The sequence below is a fragment of the Procambarus clarkii genome, chromosome 66, assembly GCF_040958095.1.
Source record: "Procambarus clarkii isolate CNS0578487 chromosome 66, FALCON_Pclarkii_2.0, whole genome shotgun sequence".
NCBI classification, from domain to species: domain Eukaryota; kingdom Metazoa; phylum Arthropoda; class Malacostraca; order Decapoda; family Cambaridae; genus Procambarus; species Procambarus clarkii.
In genome coordinates, this window is record NC_091215.1 from 22,695,238 (window position 1) to 22,710,205 (window position 14,968).

The 14,968-nt window shown below is 35.8% G+C and overlaps 1 long non-coding RNA gene across 3 annotated transcripts; it reads left to right on the plus strand.

The window, feature by feature from the left end:
- The first annotated feature begins 1,547 nt into the window (after positions 1-1,547).
- On the plus strand, positions 1,548-12,542 carry LOC123769188 (uncharacterized). 3 transcript variants are annotated; one of them, XR_006774214.2, is made up of 8 exons: positions 1,548-1,663; positions 4,217-4,434; positions 9,919-9,986; positions 10,326-10,394; positions 10,659-10,760; positions 11,365-11,435; positions 11,764-11,830; positions 12,393-12,542. It is a non-coding gene; the product is annotated as an uncharacterized lncRNA (long non-coding RNA). The 3 variants fall into 3 exon arrangements; XR_011223853.1 differs by lacking the exon at positions 1,548-1,663 and adding an exon at positions 9,581-9,765 and having other exon boundaries at positions 4,083-4,434; XR_011223852.1 differs by lacking the exon at positions 1,548-1,663 and having other exon boundaries at positions 4,110-4,434.
- Positions 12,543-14,968: the final 2,426 nt, after the last annotated feature.

The following is a 14,968-nucleotide window of genomic DNA, read 5'->3' on the forward strand; positions in this document are numbered from 1 at the left end:
AAATCTAGTCCTCGGACTTGGAATTGTTACTGTTAATTCTTACTTTATATATTTGAATATAAACTTTATATATTTACTTACTTTATATATTTGAAACTTTATATATTTACATGTTTAATATTAAGTTAATATAATGGTCACTGCTTGATCGCAAGCGGGGATGTTTCTGATCGAGGAGAAAGAAACAATTGCGCAGCGCGTCCCGCGGCGTTGCGCGGGCAGTCTGGGGCTGTATAAATACGGGGAAACAGAGGGGCTCTGCCTCACTCCGCCTGCCCCCGCCGCTGCCCTCGCAAAGCCCACCCACCTCCCCTTTGCAAGCGGCAGTCTTTGTACCCCCGTCATGCTTTGCACAGTTGTCCCCTTTTCTCCCCACTGCATGTGGGAAGGGGGGTGCAGCGCCGGTCCCCAAGTGTCCCGCTGTCCGCAGCTAATACTTTGCCCAGTCTAGGTGCTAGTAAGCCCTACTTGTAGTCACACCCCCTTCTCCTTATTCATTAGGTCTTTTACGGCCTCTTGGCCGGGTACATTACGTGTTATGTGGTCTCTCACTTATTAGTTATTCTTTGTGTCCTGCCTGTTATATCCTAGTGTTATATAATTACTACACATTTGCACTCGGCCTTAATTCTAGTACCAGTTAACCTTTAGGTTTCTGCAGAATTAGTTTCCATGTCACTATAGGCTAAGGTCTCATACTTACTACGGGTGTACCTTTTAAGTTAAATCTAGTCCTCGGACTTGGAATTGTTACTGTTAATTCTTACTTTATATATTTGAATATAAACTTTATATATTTACTTACTTTATATATTTGAAACTTTATATATTTACATGTTCAATATTAAGTTAATATAATATAAACTTTGTTTATATGTCTATAATATAAACCGTGTTTAATATAAACTTTATATATTTACTTACTTTATATATTTGAAACTTTATATATTTACATGTTCAATATTAAGTTAATATAATATAAACTTTGTTTATATGTCTATAATATAAACCGTGTTTAATATAAACTTTATATATTTACTTACTTTATATATTTGAAACTTTTTATATTTACATGTTCTGCAGAATTTAATCTTCAATAAATTTAAAGCCCCATACTGCCAGTATCTTTCTCCCCCTGATCAGAAATGTAACAACTCTTGTATATATCTAAAATAAAATGTCCCCCCCCCCCATACCCATCTTGTGGGCGGTAGTGGAAAGGGTTACAGAAATTGAAATTGAAATCAGTTTATTGAGGTAAAATACACACAAAGGGATGAGGTATGAAATAGCCTTTAGGTAGCTCAAGCTATTCTCACCCCGTTCAGTACATCGTGTTAATACATACATAGACACACAAGCAATAAACGTATTACCGAACATTCTGAGAGATAAACATATACATTTCCTCCTTTACACAAATAAGGGTTACAGAGGCATATCCATTAGCATGACCATTAGGGTGAGCGCCATCTATGTTTTGACAGCAGCACTACACATTAACTCCGCGTTACGCTATGATCAATATGTGTTAGGGTCAGTTGCTAGTCTATATATGTTTCTGGACACCGTAAGTGATGTGTGGCTTGTTGCGAGCGGAGGTCAGTAGTAATTGTTTGAACTGTGTTGGGGGAGGATGTGTCCGGGTGTGGCTGACCAGCCGGTAAGTTACGAGTCTCTAATGTGTATTTAAGCGCGGTTTTGTAATAGTCATTTGTGCTAATAACCAATTTAAGGGTGTTTTGAGATTTGATGGGTATCGATAGATATAAAGGTGGAGGGGGGATAAATTGTGTAATTACAAGTAAATTACCTTGTCAAGTTATGGCAATTGGCTTAAATCTATTGTGGTAAAGTTACTTTAATACAAATATATATAAATATAGATTTAGCTTGGGTGAAACTTAACTTGATACATGAATTGCTTAGTTTTACAAATGTCACTTAGTTTTACACTGTCACTTTGATTTAACACTTGCATAGTTGAGGCAACATAATGATAACGTTTGTGATGTGTACCTTGACTTTAGCAAAGGTTTTTTGATAGTGCCACATGGAAAAATTGAATAAAAGGAGCACTCAATATTGGGTGTTGTATAAAGTTTAGGGCATGGTTAGTATAAATGGTAAAGGGACTGTTGAAAGTAGTGCATCAAGGCTCTCCTGGGACCTCGGTTGAAGATTTGAGCAGGAATAATTGCAGAATTGCAAAATAAAAAAAAATGGGAAAAGAAATAAATGCTTGCCATCACTTGAGTATCTAAAGAGTTTTGAAATGGTAAAGATTGCCAGATGCAGTTTAATGCAGACAAATGGTAGGTTTTGAGGCTAGGTAATAATGGTACATATGAGCTAGATGGTGTTTATTACAAAATGGATCAGTTATGGTGATAAATGCATAAATGTTAATTAGGCAAATGGGATCATGGCTATAAAATGGAACGCATCCAACATAGGATAAAAGTTAATCCCGCAAATTGGAAACCTATTTGAAGATTGAAAAGGCTTAAATGTCTGCCTCTAAAAAGGTAAAGAATTGGTGACACGATAAGTGTGAAAGTGGACAAATGGTCCTAACAAAGGGAATATCAATGGGGTATTGAAGGTATACACAAGATATAACCCAAAACAAAGGGTGTAAATGATACTTCAGCTTTAGGAAAGACCTGGGTGAACATTGTTTGGTAATAGGTTTGTTTGGTGGAACCAGTTACTGCGTCACGTTGTGCAAGTGGGATGCCTAGATTTTAAACTAGGTTAAATCTTCAATACGAGATTGGAAGGATATAAGGAGCTGCCTTGTATGGGTGAACAGCCCTTCTGCAGTTAGCTTTATTCTTGTTCTAACCTGCTTAGACCTAGTTTTAATCAAAAGCCAATATGGCTATTAACCAGAAAATTTATATAATGCAATTCATTGAAAGCCGAAGTTGATAATGTAACTATGCTGTTGACTGAAGAGTTAAATAGGTGTTGCCTCACCATACCAAAACTTTTATCTTGGTAATCTAGCTTACAGCAGCTCTTTCAAAAATTTAATTTCCTGTTCCTCTTGCCCTCCAAGTTTATTACTCTACTCTAAATGACTATAAGTAGGGTAATTGTCTGCAGATAACATGCTCCCTTGCCATGTTAGGAACTAAAATCTACATTGTTTTATAAAATGTCTTGCCTCTACTTGTCAAATCCTGTGAAATATGGGTGTAGAGCAAAGGGTGAAAGACAATTTGCAGTGAAATGTTAGTATTGGGTATGGCTTCTGCCAATGTTGGCTGGCACCACTGCCTGTGAGTATTTAACTTTGAGCAGGACTGGCATGCAGTTTATAGGCTACTGATTAAATTGTATTCTATTCTTGGCTATTAATGTCCATGCCAACTCTTGGGTGGCTTAATCTTCATAAATAAGTGGTGCTGCATGGGCTACTTATTGTTAGCAGTCTACATTTTGTAGGCTGGCCCCTTGTTTGGATCTGTGCTCTACCCACTTAGCTATGAGGCTGCTTATGCTATCGTGTGCAGTATTCTTGAATTACAGGCATACAGCCTGTAATTTTAAAGCCTTGTTCCCCTTGAAAAAGGGGAAGGAAGTGGGAATAGCTTTCTGCTTCCTTTTTTAAAATCTTAGAAATATAGATGGGAGACAGTGCTCCAATATTATGAGCATAGTGGTAGTATCCCTAGATTTGATTGATAAATTATCATTCATGGTATACTATTATGTAATTATAGTTAAATTGTATATACTTTAAAAATTAGGTCTAAACATAATTTCCATAATTGTTGCTTTCCTACTGTAGATAAATTTTGTACTGCAATTGACTTTATTACCATACCAAAGTACAGTACTGGTAATTTAACTATTAAAAACATTGCTTTCTGCTGCCCAGTTGAAAACTTGTTAAAAATACTTTAAAATCCTCTTTTAAAGGTATTTAAGAAATTGTCATAAATTTTGTCCTGCATTAATTCTGCAAATATTCCTAAAATTTACTGCATTTTTGTTCTTGTCCTATATTAACCCTTTAATTGTATTTGCAGGTGGTACAATACAATATACAATACAATTTTATTTAGGTAAGGTACATACATACAATAAATATTTACAAGGATTGTTTAACTTATAGGTATAGCTAGTACATACAATGCCTAAAGCCACTATTACGCAAAGCAATAATACTCTTACGCAAAGGTAAATACTCTTTCGGCTGCTACAGCTCTCCAGCCCAGGGTGTCGACTGCCTAGTCTTCAACTGCCTCCCAACATGGTAGCGAGGTCCTGAGCTGATGTACCCTATGGCGAAGATTGAGGAAGTAGTTTCCTGAAGTAATGAATGGCACTTTATAACCAGCAGCCGGCACCAGCTCTGGACAACGTCGGAGTGGACAAGGCCCAGATCCCGTGGGGAGGAAGGTCTACACTAACATGTAAAAGGTAGATAATCTGACCCTCTCCCCCCCCCCCTCCCCCCCCCATTGACAGTTTCACAGGTCCCCCCCCTTTTCCACTTCATTAGCTTGTAAAGCTTTATCTTAAACGGCAGCTTAACTTGGCATTTATGGCTTTAGTGGGACTTCCATTGGATAATAGTGGGTGGGGAAAAACATCTTTTGTTATGCATTAGCATTTCTCTTTAAACCATTGATTCAATGTTGCATTCAACTTTATCTTGACATTGTTTTGCAAATTGATCAATTTTCTGTGAAGACATAGATAGCATCCTATCTAGCTTGCATTGTACCATTTTTACTAATGTCAGTTTCATAAAGAATGAATTATTGGCTGGTATTAAATATCGTCTAAAGTAGATAAAATCGGTGTCCATGCTGTGGTATTAGTTGGGTGAACGAGATTAATGCAAGTTGTGCTTAGTTTCCTTGCCAGTTGTGTGGTAGGTTGTGAAAAGCTTTAATGGGTCCATTAGGTATGTTTTTCAAAATGGTTAATTTCACTTTTTTGACCCTTTGTATATAGAAAGGGTTTAATCTGGTAAACCTTGAGGTTACCTTGAGGTGCTTCCGGGGCTTAGCGTCCCCGCGGCCCGGTCGTCGACCAGGCCTCCTGGTTGCCGGACTGATCAACCAGGCTGTTGGACGCGGCTGCTCGCAGCCTGACGTACGAGTCAGCCTGGTTGATCAGGTATCCTTTGGAGGTGCTTATCCAGTTCTCTCGAACACTGTGAGAGGTCGGCCAGTTATGCCCCTTATGTGTGGTGGAAGCGTGTTGAACAGTCTCGGACCTCTGATGTTGATAGTTCTCTCAGAGTACCAGTTGCACCTCTGTTTTTCAACGGGGGTATTCTGCACATCCTGCCATGTCTTCTGGTCTCATGTGATGTTATTTCTGTGTGCAGGTTTGGGACCAGCCCCTCTAATATTTTCCACGTGTAAATTATGTACCTCTCCCGCCTGCGCTCAAGGGAGTACAGTTTTAGGCTCTTTAGTCGGTCAATCTCGGCATCATAGAATAAAGAAATATTGAATTGGGTGTAAAAAAAAAAAAAAATCAGAAAAAATGGTGTCGACTGAAATGTCTGACTGGCTATCACAACAGCCTATATTAAAAAAAATTAGTTGTAGTAAAGATTTTTTAAATTCATTTATTTTAGAATTTGCATGAAACTTGTACACCTGATGGCATGTAAGCCTATCTGTAAGGGTGCCAAGGGGTCCAGGAAATTGGTTGTCAACCTGCCACAGATGGCAGCACCTTACTTTATTTTGTTTAAATAACAATGTTCATAACTTTCATTTTTGAATAAATTTACATGAAACTTACACCTTAGTGTCTAAAATCTGTAGTTGGCATTTTTTCACAAAGTTCATTTATTGATTTAATAATAAGTTAAATTTGCATATTTTTGGGGGGCACTTTGACTATTTGTATTAGGAAAACTGAAAGTGTTGGAAAAACCCAACTTCATATCCTTCATATGGTCACGTTAGAAAAGTCGTAGAATGATTATCTGAAACGTGTGGTTGTATATACACGCTTGAAAATGTAATATTCGTTAAAAAGAGAAATTAAATCTTTCTATTTAGGCTGCAGTACTGAAACTTTGAACTGTTGCATCTCTTCATATAAAAGTCCAAAAAAATATTGGTCGACATTGAACTTTTACAATAAACTAATATAATGGTCCCTTAAAAAATCCATGTATGCAGTTGCTGGAAGTACTTTATTAGGTGGTTAATTTGCAAAGTTTGCATGACAGCCTTGTTCATATAATTTTTTTTGGTTCAAACCCCCCCCCCCCACAAACTACATTTCTTTAAATATTTAATCAAAATGGTGACTGAATCTGAAAAGATTCCAAAAGCAGACTAGATTGGATGCAGCTTTTCTGCTGTGCTACTTGTGGCCTGCATAAATGGGAGGAACATTTGCAAAATTCCAATCTAGGGAAGTAGTAGTTGGTCTAGAGGCACTTCATGGAAAGTGTCCCTAACTTTACTTTTAAATGTCCACACCTGTGGCTTTAGAATCCACACCTGTGGCTTTAGAATCTTTCGGCTTTTTCCCCTTGTATCTCTTACTATGGTCTCTAAATTCATTTCCTACACCTGCTTAAAATATAAATTGTGTATAAAGTTGAATACTGATTTAATAGTGAATTTAATGTTTGATGCATTGATTAGAAGATACGTTAAGGTGGAGCCAGTGATGATACTGGTTATCGTCATCTAGTATGTGGTTTGGTCAAAATGTATTTGGTCACGATAGTCTTCTGCCATGTTGGATGCCCTTGTATTGCTATTAAGGTTCTAAAGTGTACTTTGGGATATTTTTGAGTTTCTTGCAGAATTTGAATCTTCAGTAGGTTCAGATTTTTATATGCTGGACATGTTCCAGGAGGCTTTGCTTCGTTACTAGGTTGAATTACCTGTACAATCCACATAATGTAGTTCATTATAGGTGCGAATGATACTTGGGAAAGCTATTATTCCCATAATACTTAAATATTGTATCTATTTAATCACAAAGGTGCTTCAAACTTGCCGTTATTGTTCCTTGTCTGAGGGTAGTGAGAAGTTGTCCAGACTTCATACATGGTGAATATATTCTATAACATTTCCCTGAAAGTAATTACAAAAGTAGGTAATTATTAGTTTCTTTAAATTTGGATAAAATTAGAATTGCTTTGGTAGTTTTAGGTAGATAATTTTAGTCAATCGGATACCATGTTGTGTAATCTGGTTTTATTATGCTAAAAAGCTTTTTATATTGGAAGTCTTTGCACTTGTTTCCTAAGATTGGCATCATTAGGTGTATATTCCAGCTTCAGGAAAAGTTGTAAATAGATAATGAAATGTATATTTGTATGTATAAATGTATTTCTTTGTTGGAATATTTTAAAGGCTGTAGGTTGTGCTTATTGTAATTTAGCATTAACATATTGTCCAGTCTTAAAGGCCATGACAGTTAGGTTTATAATCTAGTATCTTGGCATAGATAGCAAACATGTTTATAAAATTTAGTATTAATTTTAGCAAGTTAATTATCAATAATTAACACTAGTTGTGTAAAATGTGTGGTACTGCAGTTTAATAATTATGGTCCAGAATCTTGTTGGATGTTAGAATTTGAGTGAATATTTCCAGAAAGTTGATGAACAGTGGCCATACCTATTGGAATAGATAAAAAGGGCAATTTGAAAGTCATGAGGTGACACCCAAGCTCTGGGATGCTGTATTAATTTGTTAGCAGGTAAACTTATATTGCTTGTTATGGGAGACTGGGCACTATTCTCTACTCGATATACAGGCTAAATAGTCTCTACTATGAAGTCCATATGCTATTGTCAAGAAAGTACATAGGTGGGTCTTGGGTTATGCATTGGATGAGGAAAATGGGAATGTGTAACTTGTCCTTGATGATAGTTGTATATTTTTTAGCTAGTATGTTGCATAATAGAAATAATTTGTGGTAAAATGTTCATTGCACACAATGGCACCAGCTGTTAAATGATATTGATCAGTGCATTGTTACTAGATTCTTGGAACTTTTCCTTGCATGGTCAGTAATTTAAGAATATATGGTAATTATTTTAGAATTGTATACTTGCCTATTGTATTTAAGCTTATTGTACATTTCTAAAATTTTCTAATGTTATACTTTTACTTTAAAATTATGCACTTAAGCAGTTTATGAATATTAGTTTAATAGAAATTAATAGTATGTATACATAAATTTATTAATTTGGATTTTCTCTTGACGGGTGGCGATGCATTATCTGCAATGACCCCTGTAATGTATTTGTTGGTAGTAGCATATAACTTTGGGTATGGCCTCTTATGTTGGTTGATGTTGTCGCTTATTGTAAATAGTGAAGAATCATGGTACGAGAGCTGTTCTCCAAGTTTATTAAAACAAGCTTTTTGGCCATTTTAGAATACTTAATATTCTTGGCACCATCTGTCTTGAGACTAATAGACTTGCATTACTAGATAATAAATTTATGGGTGTCATGGGCAGTTGACCTTCCTTATGAGCAACAAGGTGATGCAAGGTAATTTTTCCCCACACTTTGATGTAGTTAAGCCATAGTGTGGTGCGTGGGATTGAAGAAATAATCACCGCTCCACATTGTGATAAGATGGATTCCTGTTGCATTGAAGCCTGCAAGTTGAATAAATGTTTTGGCAAATATTGTAGTTATAATACTATACATTTGTAATATTATAAACAGTGTACTTAATACTGTTAATTTGTTTGTTGATAAATAACAGTTTATATTGTTAATGAGAATAATGATTATAGCTTGGTGAAAGGGTGGCTATATTAATTTTAGAAGTACTTTGTTATAGCAAATGTTCGTTTGAAGGTAGTTGAAATGTAATTCTTATAAATTACCCATTTCTAATAGTCGGCAACATCAATTTTAAAGTATTGAAGGCATTGTAGGAAGTCTTTCCCAAAGTAAAGGTATATTGGGGTACTTAATGTAGGTGTATGTAAGCTAAAAGTTGAAAATGTGAATAGAACATTAATGTTGTATAGATTGTCACTGCCCATCCTGTAGATATTAGTCATGGCAAGTTGTCTACTAAACGAGGTTCCCCTCCCCCCTAACCCCAACCCTTTCTTGCTTGTCATGAGGGAGGGGGGCTTGGTGTGCAGCTGCTGGAATGATGCTCCATGGGGTCAGTCCTGTCATTTAGAGGCCTTGTGCTCCTGTTGCTGTCTTCACCAATTTTGCTAGACACTTTAACTTTGTTTCAATTTTCTAACCCCTCTTCTCATTTCCAACTAATCATTTCCTGCTGACCTTTTGCCAGTCTTGATTATTTTTTGACTTCTCTTTTGATGCATGGGTGTTTCGGGAGGTATACTCGCCTGTCTAGAGTGAGGGGGGACCCCTTTTATCACTCGTCCTTTCGTCGCTGAACACACTTTACACTGACGGTTCTTAAGGTGGCGTACAATATCAGTTTAGTCTCGTTGGAGGGATTGCTTTGAATAGCGCAAAGAATTTTCACTTGTGAAGTGGTGTTAACTATTAAATTGAATAAAATCTGAAGTTGAGTTTATTTATAATTAAAAATATATTTAAATGTAAATTTGTCTTCTTAATTTTCAGTGTTCAGTTAATTGTTTGGCTAGAAGTTTGTATCGTATATAAATTTAACAAGCGTGATGCATCAAATGAACAATCTAAATGGGCTGTGTTCAAATGTCAGAAGATTGCAGATGCACCTTAATTGACTGTGCCATGACATGGTAAAAGAATTGCAACTGGGAGGTCTACTGACCTCATGGCTCCAGGTTTGAACCCTCATGGATTTGTTAATCTAAATTTGTTAGTTAAAAAGATAATTTCATAATTGAAAGTAGAGAGTTACAGAATACAAATTAACTGGTACCTGTACTTGATCTTTTAATAATATAACTGAAGTTTAAATAGGCTTTTTCTTTCAGAACATAGATTGGAAAGTCCTAAACTACATTCCTGGAGTTTGAAGGTGTTGATTGACATTCAGAATCAGGTGTGTGGTAGTATTTTAAAGATTTGCATAATATTAAATAGTAAAGTTAAAATCTCTCATTATGGCTAAAGATAATCTGAATGATTGCGTATAATGTAAAGAAAAAATTGCCATGAGTCTGAAGTATCTTTCTCAAGTTTAATGTACTTTAACTTGGATAATGGCTACTCAAACTAATTTTTTTTTGCTTGATTAGCATTAGTGAGAAGCTGACAATATTAACATTTTGGTAATTTGAAAGGAACATTATTGTGAATTTGTGTAAACTTGCAAAAGTAAAATAAGCCCAATACAGAATTTATAAGCTAATTTGGTTAAATGTTTCTAATGCTTTTATAGATTACAATGGTATCAAAGCATTGACTGACTTGAAGTGTGGCTGTTCTACTCTGCACATCTATGAAGCTGGTATGTTGAATTAGTTTTAGCTATATCAATTGCCGTACCAATATGGGGGATGTGGGGGATCCTAACTAAAAATGTTTGAAAATAAAATTTCAGTAGCATGCCTTTAATTTTTACTTAAAAGGGCTTTATTCTAGAATTTATAAATGAAAGATGGTGGGGGAAGTAGCTAATTTATTGTAGTTTTAAAAAGGCAAATATTGAAGTTTAAAGAAATCTTTTCTTTGCACAGCAATGTTTTAACCATATTTAATGTTTCATTGACAGGTTGTGGAGGGTCCTTCCAACATAATTTCAGGGATGGTGTACAGAACAATTGGTGAAAGTTATGCTACAGAAAATAGCAGTTGTGAGAATTAGTTGGTAAAAGTAAGTTTACTGATTAGTTTAATTAGTTTTTAAATATTTAGGTAAAAAATTATGTAATTGTGAAGGGGCCTTGAAATGGGAAAATAAACTAGTTCTAGGCCTTGACAAGTGGGGTACAATATCAGTTTAGTCCTTGCAGGAATTGCTTTGAATAGCATAAAGAAAATTTAAAATGTAAAGTGTTAATTCCTAAATGGAATAAAATCTGAAAGGTATAAATATTTAAAATGTAATTGGTTTGCTTAATGTGTTTGGTTTTTAATTATTTGGCTAAAAGTTTGCAATCTATAAATTGGAGTGATATCTCAAATGAACAAATCCACAAGGGCTGTGATGGTTCAAATGTGTGAAGATTGCACATGTACCATAGTTGACTGTGCCATGACAAGGTAAACGAATTGACTGGGAGGCTTACTGACCTCATGGCTCTAGCATTCCTGGTTTGGTGCCTTTTGATAATTACTTACTCATGGCTCCTGCAGTTGGATATAGGTTTGAACCCTCATGGATTTGTTCATCAAAATGTTTAACTTAAAAGGATATGTTCATAACTGCACATCATGTTTTTAATATAATTGAAGTTTAAATAGACTTTTTCTTTCAGAATATGGATTGGGAAGTGCAGAATTACATCCTGGACTTTGAAAGTGTTGAATGCTTGACATTCAGAATAAGGTGTGGTAAACATTATTTTAAACAGTAAAGTTAAACAATCTAGCATTATAGGTAAAGATAATTTGAAATGATGGTTGCATGTAGATAATGTAAATTAAAAATTGCCATTAAAGTCTGAAGTATTGTTCTACACTTTGATGTACTTGTGGCTACTCAAACTAAGTTTAATGTCAATGTTTTTTGCTTGATAAGCATTAGTGACAAAATCCACTAAAATCTTAATATTGTAAGATTAAATGAACATTATCCATTGTGAATTTTCAAAGTGACTAAAGTAAAATTAGCCCAATACAGAATTTATAAGGTAATTTGGTTAAATGTGTTTCAGGTGCTAATGAAGATTACAATGGTACCAAAGCAGTGAGGCTATTCTACTTCACACATCCAATAAACTGGTATGTTGAATTAAATGTTTTAGCTATATCAAATAATTAATTCTTTTTCATCTAGTCCATTTATAGATGTGTACCAAAGTCCTACTGTTACCACCTGCAGGGATTGATGCAGTTTGTACTGATCCTACCCCATTTCATAGAAGGGGACCAGGCAGTCTTGCAGATTTCCCTGGCTTGGCTTTTTTAGAGCCCTGCTCTACTACCCATCCAATAGATGGACTAGAATTGCATAGGTGTAGGGACCCTTAACAATGTGCAAACATTGTTAATAACTACAGGGCTTGTTCACTGAAAGAGTGGATACATCCAGAGGTTTAGTGCCTGGAACATGATGTACATAGGCTTCACAAGAAGCCTATGTACATCATGTTGAGGGCACTAAACCAAAAGATGTGATGCACTCTTTCAGCCAACAAGTCCTGCCTCAAAATACAAGTAAGGGGTAGGCCTGGCTGAGCCAATCTTAAAAGATTGGGACTTAGGGGTTTTGGTGCTTATAGATAGGTGTTAGTGTTAATAAAATGAGTGTCCCTGTTTGATATACTTTATTTTTCTTTTACAGGTGGATGTTGTCCTTGTTACTCTGGAGTTTTCCCTGTCCTTTTGGAGTCTTCAGTGGATTGCATCTAGGAGGAGCAGCTTCCCACAACCTGAAATGGACAATATTAGATGATACACTGTATACTATGCAATAAATATTCTAATGAAACTACTTTATACTGTACTTTATCCTGAAATTAGCAAAGATTCTATCATGCTGGAAATTACTGATTTCCTGATGCAAAGTCTAACATCTAAAGAACTTCTGAAATTTATAAATAACTTACCAAAGTGAAAATTATTGGTAGGTGTTAGTATATCGAACTGGGACACTCATTATTTTTCTTTTACAGGTGGATGATGTCTTTGGTACTCTGGACATTTTCTTGGCCTTTGAAGTCTCAACCTGAAACATAAAATTGTCTTATATTGTATACTCATTAATAAATCATTTAATGAAACTTTACGTACTTTATCCTGAAAGTAGCTATAATTCAACTGTGCTTGAAATTTATTACTAATGCAGTCTTCCTAACAATGACATCTAAAGAAAACTGATATAATGCATTAATTTAAACCTGCATGTATAAGAGTTATAAGTTTTCATAAAGCTAATGTAGTTTATGAGAACTTAAACTTCATAAAGCTATTATAAACTTACACATGAGCATCTTAAGCATACAAAACTGAAAACATTTTTACCACTTTAAAACTTTGCATTCTAAACTGAATTAACCTGATAATAAAATTTAAAATAAATTATTTATAATAACTACCAAATTTCACTTCTAAAACAAATGTATGGGCTAAACTTCCACTTATCAATGATGTTGCATAGCTTATGTAAAAATTTAAGTCAATGGCAAGATTGAAAAAAAAAAACTAAATTTAGTTTAATGTGCCTTACTAAATGTCACACCTTAGCCCATTATAGTAATCACATTGATTATGTATTAAAACTCTACAGGAAACTATACAACTTTCATACTTGCTAACAATATTGTCTAATGCTGGACAATATCAAATGAGACCAAACACTACAATTTTCTACTAGTCTAAGAAAATAAAAAAAACTTTAGAAATGTCCAATCTGTGTTAATATTTGCTGCACTATGAAATGTCTACCAAATATTTGGAATCAACACTAAATTCACATGCCAGACAATCCATTACCACAAATGTTTCAAGCTGCTGATTATAACTATTTAAAGATAGTGTATACATACACTGCCTGTAACAAGCACCATAAATGGGAAGAGCTTTTCAAACTAAAATTATACAAACTTCAGATACCTGGAATTCAATCTAAGCTCTTAAATGAACTTTCCATTCAAACTTATTGCCACTTAAACTCACTATATAGGTTCAAAGCTATTCTCAACTTTAACAAATTTAAGTGACATTTGAAATCCAATTAAACTGCCAAGCAGAAAAATTCTGATTACTTTAACCTCACATCTGCAAGGTCCTGAAGGGGAGATTCATTCATAGTCTTGTAAAATCAACAAAATGGTTTGTTAAAAAATGAACTCTTTAAAGATAACCAGCTATTCACACAAGACTATTGGTACACAAGTACTTTGTTTGCTAAAGCACCATATGAAACACTAGGAATGAAATACCAGGCACATAGAATAAATGGTAGAAAGGATAAGTAAGTAATTATCAAAAGAAGGCACCAAACCGGGAAGGCTATGTAGCACCATCAAATACGCAAAATAATCAGAGGGCGCTAAATATCACCAAGGATGCCAATACGAGAACAAAAACGCATAAGGCGAACGATATTAAAAGTATCCGAGTCACCAAGAATTCTATCGAGGGACAGGTGACCGCGAGGGGCGGTCGGAAAGCAACACACGCTCGTCCTGGAAGTCAGGACATTCAAGACCGTAAGAGGGACAATGCAACTAGGACAATAAGGAGCAGGGCAGCGTTCCATCAAGTGACCATGGGTTAAGCGAGTATGGCCAATACACAACCTCACCAGAGCGGTTTCCCACCGCCGGTTACGGTGGAAGGAGGACGGCCACGAGGAAACACAACATTTAAGAGTACGTAGCTTGTTACCAGTAACGGACAACCAAGAAGCCTGCCAACAGGTAAGGACTGAGGAATGGATAACCAGGTAAAAGTCGGAATATGGAATGCCTTTACGAGAGATGGGACAAGAGCAGACAGCTTCCTTGGTGGCAGCATCCGCACACTCATTTAAAGACACACCAATATGGCTGGGAACCCAACAAAACTCAACCGACTTAAATTTACTGTGAACGAGAAACAGCCAATGCTGGATCTCGACAACTACTGGATGAACCGGATTAAAGGACCCGAGAGCCATGAGGGCACTACGAGAGTCAACAACAACTACAAAGACAACGAGAAAGCAGGAGACGAAGAGCATAGAGAACAGCATAAAGTTCCGCTGTAAAGATGCTAGTTTCCGGAGGCAAGCGACACATATAAGTGCGATCAGGAAAAACAACGGAGTAGCCAACACCGTCCGCTGACTTAGACCCATCGGTGAAGACAGAAATGGAGCGGGAGTGAGAAGAAAAGTGCTCGAGGAAAAGGCGTTTTAGAACCGTAGGAGGGGTA